This window comes from Lathyrus oleraceus, chromosome 5 (genome assembly GCF_024323335.1).
Source record: "Lathyrus oleraceus cultivar Zhongwan6 chromosome 5, CAAS_Psat_ZW6_1.0, whole genome shotgun sequence".
Classification (NCBI taxonomy): Eukaryota; Viridiplantae; Streptophyta; class Magnoliopsida; order Fabales; family Fabaceae; genus Lathyrus; species Lathyrus oleraceus.
In genome coordinates, this window is record NC_066583.1 from 561,704,554 (window position 1) to 561,713,436 (window position 8,883).

The 8,883-nt window shown below is 36.5% G+C and overlaps 1 long non-coding RNA gene across 1 annotated transcript; it reads left to right on the forward strand.

The window, feature by feature from the left end:
- Nucleotides 1–522: 522 nt before the first annotated feature.
- Nucleotides 523–8,607, forward strand: LOC127086428 (uncharacterized). The gene is made up of 3 exons (XR_007789477.1): nt 523–1,293; nt 3,265–3,432; nt 7,890–8,607. It is a non-coding gene; the product is annotated as an uncharacterized LOC127086428 (long non-coding RNA).
- The last annotated feature ends 276 nt before the right edge of the window (nt 8,608–8,883 follow it).

Below are 8,883 nucleotides of genomic sequence, written 5' to 3' on the forward strand. Positions count from 1 at the left end.
TGAGTGGGATGCCGTTATGGCTCTGCCCGACACAACTTAGGTGCCCGCGGCGTGGGTTGGCGATGAGTGGATGGAGGTCATATGAGGAGGACCCGCTCGTTGTCCGACACGTATTTAAGGGGCCGGGGAGACATTCTCCGGGCGGACGGTCGTTCACCTGACGTGTCCTCGTGGTCGCTTGGATACGGTCGTTTGGACGTGGGCTTGGCGAGCATTGGGCCGTGCCGTGCTAAGTGTCGTGGCCCAGTCCAGAACAATAACATATAATGTTCTAGCATATTACAGAAATGCATCTCCGTAAAATAACCGACGATACATCTCTCATATAATATGTGTGTGAAGTCTTTCAAAGTTAATGAATGATACATGACTTTTAAAATTTACGAAGATATCTCAGAATCATTTAACATTTCAAAATATATCCAAAAATATATCTCCAAAATCTAATATTTACATGTGATATAAATTCTGGAGTCTAGCAATAATAAATCTTTCAAATCATTGAAAGAAAAAAGAAGACGACACATTGAGTACCAAAATAAAATGAGGTGTGAATAGAAGCCCTCAATATTAATAAGTAAACCTTATCTACAAAATCTAACCAAATAACTCTGAATCAGTTCTCAACACAGCACAATAATTTAGGTGGGAATTACAAATTTAGAATGCAACATTTGGATTCCGATTCTCCTCCCACACCGCCGCCAACCGCCAGCTCCCTTGGCAAAATCGGCGTAGCAGTCAACCTCTCCGACGAGGACGCATATGCCGTCAGCTGGGCGGTTAAGCACTACCTCCGACAAGGCGTTGTCCTTTTCCACGTCTGCACTACTACTCACGACCACGCCACCTCCACCGCCAACAACCACCACAGCGACGAGATGACGAAGATTAAAAACTATTTTCACATATGTATACAATTTCCAAAGTGAAGGATTTCGCGGAACCTTTACGCCAGGCGAAGATTCCTTACAGCATCCACATTGTGATGGATCGCGAGATAAAGGAGCGTCTCTGCTTGGAAATCAGCGGTATCAATCTCATCGCACTCGTCATTGGATGCCGCAGAAGCGTCAGTTACTACTGTGACCTCCATTGCGTATGCCCTGTCGTAGTAGAAGGACGCGGAAGAAGATGTAGTCTCCACTGCTAATTCTGTAGTTGGAAACATCGCCGGAAGCTCCGTGGCTGAAATCAACACAGCCAATTCCGTCTTGCTGCCGACCAAGGAAACCTATGTGGAAGAAATTGAGGAGATTTTGCGTCTATATAAAGAAGATCAACTTAGCAGAGGTTTGTGATTTTATACTACTGTTTAGATTTTTTGTTTTGTTTTGTGCCAATGGTTGTTTGTGTTTTGAAACATTTGAAGGTTGATTTTGGTGCTTGATTGATTTTGTTTATTTGTTTGTTGTTTGAATTTGATTCTGTTTGTGAAGCTATGTCTTGCTTGTTATTGAAATAGAGACAGTGAGAGAATAATAGCTAATAGCGATGGCTTCATAAAAAGGAAATAGGTTTAGGTTTTGATTTTGGTAAATTTTAGTAAATTATGACTGACATTGTATTACTATTATTGGAACAGAGATTTAGTGCTGTTAATTGGTTATGATCAATTGATGGTGCTTCTCCTTACTTCTGGGGCTGTCTTTTTTTTGTTTATTCATTGCTCTATATTCATACGAGAATAACAATTAACTAGCAAGCCGCAACTAGCAACCATGCATATTGTAGGAACTAGGGGTGGTAAACGGGCATGTCCGCCTGCAAAAGTCTGATAAAAGAATAGGGCAGGACGTATATTGTTGAGGGCGCAAATCTAAAATCTTGATCCGATCTGTAAAAGTGAGAGTGGGGCAGGGGGAGTATTGTAGCTTTAAAGTCTAAAATTGCAATAATTTATGTTAATGTGAGCTCACAAAAGCCCGAAAAAAACGAGGTGAGGTTGGGTGGAGCGGACATATTTGAGAGGGTGTGAGCCTAAAATCTTAACCCGCCTTACGAAAAAGTGCGGGTAAAATAAACATTGTCCGAGCTATAAATCATTTTTAGTCATTGGGATATGGGTTTTTGAGGTTGTGTAAAATCACTGTTAGGTATTTGATGAAAATGTTCAATTGCTTTCTAGTAAGTTGTTGCTAATGCATAGAATTTGTTTGTGAATGTGATAGTAACTTATTTGAGTATCTTTATTGTATTGCGACCCTTAATATGGCCTTGCACTTGCCCTGGTTCATTGGAAGTGTAAACTTTTAGGCCTACAATGGTAAACACAGTAATACATGTCTGTTAATGGATCACCTTTCAACTATGGTCCTTTGAACGTCTCCTTGCAATGCCAGCAAACCATATATTTTGACCTTTTACGGTTTATAGTTATTCAATTTTTTGATAAGTCGTCACATTTACCTCATAAGTTTATAGTTAAACGATTGATGATTTTTTAATATAAAAAATAAATCGCCACAACAAAATTTGTTGTAGACCTAAAAGCATGTTGTAAGAAATGAGAGGTCTGGAGAGTTTCAAGAAGAGGGAAGAAGGTTGGGGGAGAGTGAGATCCGAGGAGTTGGGCGAGGGTGTTCTAAGAAATGAGAGGTTGAGTTTCAGATAAAAGGGAGGGGGGAGGGGGAAACAAATGATTATGGAAGTTTATTACCATTGATAGATTTTTTGGATAAAAAGTAGGAATCATATGATTAGAGAAGTTTATAATACAATGTGAATATGATGAATGAAAATAATATTGAACTTGTTTATTTCATAGATCACATATCCCAACATAATAGGAAGTTAGGGGTAACTAACTGTTGTGGGCGGTTACTTGAGAGAGAGAAAGTAAAAAGTCAACTTAAATCTTGTTGACATCGATTAACTAATGAGCCAAAAAGTTCTCTGTTGTTGTAATTAAGTTGTTCATAGAAAGAAAAGCGAGCGCTTGAGGAAAGTCACACAACCATTACTCATGCTAGATTTTCTCAAGATGAAAGTGGAAATTCTAACCTGAGCATGCATGATGATTGTTGAAGAACGAACTTAATTGAACAGCAGAATCAATGGAAAGTTTTTCAAAAAGAACGAAAAATATGTGTTATTCAAATTTGCGTCAAGCTAATTGTTATGCTGTACTCTATTTTTTCTTAACACCGAGAGAAAATCTTTCTGGCATTCAATTGTGCAATCTTCTTTTATTTTCTCATCTTAGCAGAATTCTGTTGAGTATTTATGCTTAAATCAACCATCTAATAAATCCAAAGCATTCAGGCGACCTCAAAGAACTCATTGATAGAGTCTACGATCAAATCCTAGAAGAGGAGCTTATGGACAATACTGATCAAGAACTCCTGATGAATTTACTTGAGAATGAGAGGCGACAACAGTCCCATACCTCCATTAGGCACAAACGTGCAAAGCATAGACATACATGAAAAGGTAATTAATTTTTTCATTGGAGTAATGCATACCATAAAAGCATACGTTTATACTTAAAAAATTTCTTATTAATTGTTGCTTTTTCCTTTTCAAATCATTTTGCATATATAAACTGGTTGTGAAAGTGAAGTTTGACTTCCTAATTGTTAGTAGGTTTCGGACAGATGATTAGTAGGAATCTGGTCACCCCTTGTTTTTGTCTATGAATGTGTACATTTAAACTTTTTAATATTTTTCTTTAATTTTTTGTGTTTTTGGTAGTTAGTATTTATATTTACATGTTAAAAAGACACGTCCAATTACAAATACAAGATGGGAATGTATTTTAGTATTAAATGTGATTTTAAGGAAGCAATAACTTCATATGCAGTCCAATTTAATAGAAATTTGAAGTTAACTAAAAATGACAAGATAAGGGTAAGGATTAGATGTAAAGATGGATGTGAGTGGAAAACATATTGTGCTAAGTTGTCAAATGATGATTATTGGCAACTAAGGAAGATAGTTGACATTCATAGTTGTAGTATAGAGTATAATATGAAGATGATTAATACTAAATAGTTGAGCAAAATGATTCAAAACTCCTTGAAAAACAAACCTAGGATGGAGATTAAGTATATAAAGAAAAAGACACAAAAGAAGTGGGATGTAGGGGTCAACAATACTAAGGCCATAAGAACTAGATTTGCAGTTAGAGACATGGTTGATGGTTCTTTTCTATGGGATTATACTAGAATTTATGACTATTGTCATGAGATATAAAGACAAACCCAAGGTCAACAATGAAACTATATGTTCAACCTATTCAAGAAGGTATTGATGATCAAAGACCCCATTCAGAAGGCTATACATATGCTATGCATCATCTAAAAAGAGTTTCAAGTTATGTAGACATTTCATAGGCCTTGATGGTTGCTTTTTAAAAGGTCTTTGTGGAGGGTAAATCTTGGAAGCCATAAATAGAGATCACAATGATCAAATGCTGCAAATAGCTTTTGCAGTAGTGGAGAGTGAAAATAAGGATAGCTAGACATGATTTTTGGAGTATGAGAGTTGAAAATAAGGATAGCTAGACATGATCAAATGCTGCAAATAGCTTTTGCAGTAGTGGAGAGTGAAAATAAGATGTTAGAAAGAATTCATACGGAAACCTGCAAAATTAACATACTCAGAAGTATGAGAAAGATAAAGGAAAGGAATGAGAGTTGTCAATGAAGATGCCTTCAAACACATGTTAAGCACTCCACCGAGATTCTGGAGTAGATCTTACTTTAAGACACATAGCAAGTGTGATTAGGGGTGGCAAAACGGGCTCGGCCCGCTGGGCATGCCCGTTTTGCCCGCACTTTTGTGCGGGGCGGGCTAAGGATTTAGGCCCTCACGCTCAAATGTGTCCGCCCCGCCCCGCCTCGTTTTTTTCGCGTGCTTTTGCGGGCACGTGTATTTACATAATTTTTTGCATTTTTAGGCTTAAAGAGTGCAGTGCCCGCGGGCTTTCCCCGCCCCGCTCTCACTTTTTTGCGGGGTGGGTCTAAGTTTTAGGCTCACATCTTCAACTATGACCGCCCCACCCCGTTTTTTTGCGGGCTTTTGCGGGGCGGGCCTAAACGGGACAGGCATGCCCGTTTGCCACTCCTAAGTGTGATGTTGTTCTCAATAACATCTCAGAAGCTTTTAATAGTGTCATTCTTGAGTCAAGGGTCAAGCCACTAATAACCATGATGGAAGGAATCAAGACTTACACGATTGAAAGATGGGCTACAAATAGAATGAGGTTTTAAAATCGACAGATGCTGATGTGTTACCCAATATTAGAAGGAAAATTGAAAAAACCAACACATACACAAATTTATGGCTTACCAGGTAATTATACAAGAAAAAATTGTGTCTGTCATACAAGTTTTATGTGAGTATCATGTGTTAACCTAAAGTTCTCTATTGTAGGATGTTAGCTGAGTACATCTTTGAATTGAGGCACCTTGAAAATCCAACAGATAAGTTTGCAGTCAATTTGAAGGAACATTAATGCTCCTGCAGAAGATTGAAACCGACATGCCTTTCTTGTGTTCATGCACTTTCAACTATGAAGAGTAGAAACCATAAGGTTGATGATTATATCCCTGAGTATTACAAGAAATTAAGATACATGGCAGTCTACAAACATGCAATTTATCTTGTAAATGGATCAAATATATGGGTTAGAACAGAGTATCATCATGTGTAACCACCTAAGTATAGAAAAATGTCTGAAAAACCAAAGAAGAAGAGGAATCTAGAGCAAGGAGAGATTGATGACTATGATCGCAAAATGGGAAGAACTGGTTTCACAGGTGCAGTGGGCGCCTAGAGCAAGAAGATTGATAACTCTGATCGCAACTAGATTGGATGCAACCAAGAGTGTAGTTGGGCCAACAACAAGAATGACTACACCAAAAAACAAACAATTCTAACTTAAACTAAATTTTCTTCTTTGGTGTGATTTTCTTTGTTGGTGCAGTCTTTTTTGTTGTTGGCCCAACTGCACTCTTGGTTGCATCCAATCTAGTTGCGATCAAAGCCATCAATCTCTCCTTGCTTTAGGCACCTATTACACTTAAGTATTAAACCAATTCTTCTCATTCTGCGATAAGAGCCATCAATCTCTCTTTGCTTTAGATTCCTTTTCTTCTTTGGTCTTCTAGGCATTTTCCTATACTTAGGTGGTTGCACATCAGGATACTATGTTCTAACCCACAAATTTTATCAATTTACAGGATAAATCACATGTTTGTAGACTGCCATGTATCTTGATTTCCTATAATACTCAGGGATATAGTCATCAACCTTATTGTTTCTACTCTTCATATCTTGATTTTCCATCTTCTGCAGGATCATAAATGTTCCTTCAAATTGATTGTAAACTTATCTGCAGAATTTTCAAGGTGCCTTACTTCAAAGATGTGCTCAGCTGCCATCCTACAACATAAAACTTTAGGTCAACACAAAAACTTGTATGACAAACACAGTTTTTTCTTGTATAATTACTTGACAAACCATAAATTTGTGTATGTGCTGGTTTTTTCAATTTTCCTTTTAATATTGGGTAACATATCAACATCTGCCAAGTTTTGAAGCCTCGACATATTGGTAGTCCATCTTTCCATCATGCAGGTGTTGATTTCTTCCATCATTGTTATAAGTGGCTTGGCCATTGACTTGAGAATGACACTATTAAAAGCTTTTGAGATGTTATCGAGAATAACATCACACGTGCTATGTGTCTTAAAGTACGATCTACTTCAGAATCTTGGTGTATTGGTCAGCATGTGTTTGAAGGCATCTTCGTTGACAACTCACATTCCTTTCATTTCTCTTTCCCATGTTTGTGAGTATGATAATTTTGCAGCCTTCCATATGAATTCCTTCAACATCTTTTCAGAAAACTTCTTCCTAAAGTTGTTATACAGGTGTCTGACACAAAATCTATGTTCAACACTAGGTAGAAGCTCACGCATTGCAGGTAATAGACCATATATCATCAAAAATATAACAACAATTAGAAATAGGAACACAAAAATGTAACATAAAACATAATTATAACAACACAATGTCATAAAAAATATAACACATATTTTGTTGATCAATAGTGAATGTGTATGTGGGACACTTATTTCTACCTCCAAGGTCATCAATAAGCAGCTACAAAATCATATCCAACTATCCTTATTTTTCACTCTCCACTACTTCAAAAGCTATTGGCATCATTTGATCATTGTGATCTCTATCTATGGCTGCCATGATTTGCCCTCTACAAAGACCTTTTAAAAAGCAACCATAATTGTCTATGAAATGTCTACACAACTTGAAGCTCTCCGTACATGCTGCATAGGATATGTATAACCTTATAAAATGGAGTCTTTGATCATCAATACATTCTTGAACATGTTAAACATTTAGTTTTACTGTTGACTTTGGATTTGTTCTTAATATCTCATGACAATAGGCATAAATTCTAGTATAATTCCCTGGGAAAGAACCATCAACCATGTCTCTAGCTAGCTGTTAGTCTTGTTGACCCCTACATTCCACTTTTTTGTGTCTTTTTCTTTATATCCTTAATCTTCATCATAAGATTGTTTTTTAAAGAAATTTTGAATCATTTTGCTCAACCATTTAGTACTCATTATTTTCACATTATACTATCTACTGCAACTATGAATGTCAAATACCTTCCTTAGTTGCTAAGAATCCTTATTTGGCAACTTAGCACAATATCTAACACTTACCCTTATCTTGTCATTTTTAGTTAACTTCTGGTTTATATTAGATTGGACTGCATATGATGTTGTTTCCTTAAAATCACCTTTTGTACTAAAATACATTCTCACCTCCCATTTGTAATTATACAAGAAAAAATTGTGTTTGCCATGCAAGTTTTATGTGAGTATCATGTGTTAACCTAAAGTTTTCTGTTGTAGGATGTCATCAGAGCACGTCTTTGAAGTGAGACAACTTGAAAATCCAGTAGATAAGTTTGCAGTCAATTTGAAGAAACATCTATACTCCTGCAGAAGATGGAAACTCACAAGTCTTCCTTGTGTTCATGCACTTTCAACTATGAAGAGTAGAAATCATAAGGTTGATGACTATATTCTTGAGTATTACAGGAAATCAAGATATATGGCAGTCTACAAACATGTGATTTATCTTGTAAATGGATCAAATATGTGGGTTAGAACAGAGTATCATGATTCGCAACCATCTAAGTATAAGAAAATGCTTGAAAGATCAAACAAGATGAGGGATTTTGAGCAAAGAGATTGATGGCTCTGATCGTAAAATGAGAAGAACTGGTTTCACTGTCAAGTGCAGTAGGTGCGTAGAGCAAGGAGAGATTGATGGCTTTGATCGCAACTAGATTTGGTGCAGCCAAGAATGCAGCTGGGTCAACAACAAGAAGGACTACACCAACAAAGGGAACCACGCCAAAGAAGAAAATTCTGTTGGCAGTTGAACTCAGTTTAAGTTATAATTTAGTTTAAGATTGAACCTCTGTCCTTATGCAGTGTGTTTTAGATATGTAATGTGTTTTGAACCTATGTTGTTATGCAGAATATGTCATGTGTTTTGAATATATATTGTAATGTAGAATATTAGTGGTATACACCACATATTAGTAATGTGTTTTCGTATAAATCAATTGTGTCTTATTTTCTCTATTTTGGTATAATGTGTTTTTCTTTAAACCACAAATTATGTTGGTTTTATGTGTCAACTAATGTAAACCAAACAATTAGTCTCAACTATTAAAATATGCAATAAATCAATGATACAATTATGTCATTCAAACTGATAACCACTAATAACCACAAATTAACTACTACACTTATGTCACTCAAACTGATAACCACTGATACAAACATTAACTGGTTCAAATGTTACAAGTTGATACAAATAGATTGGGTTGTTCAA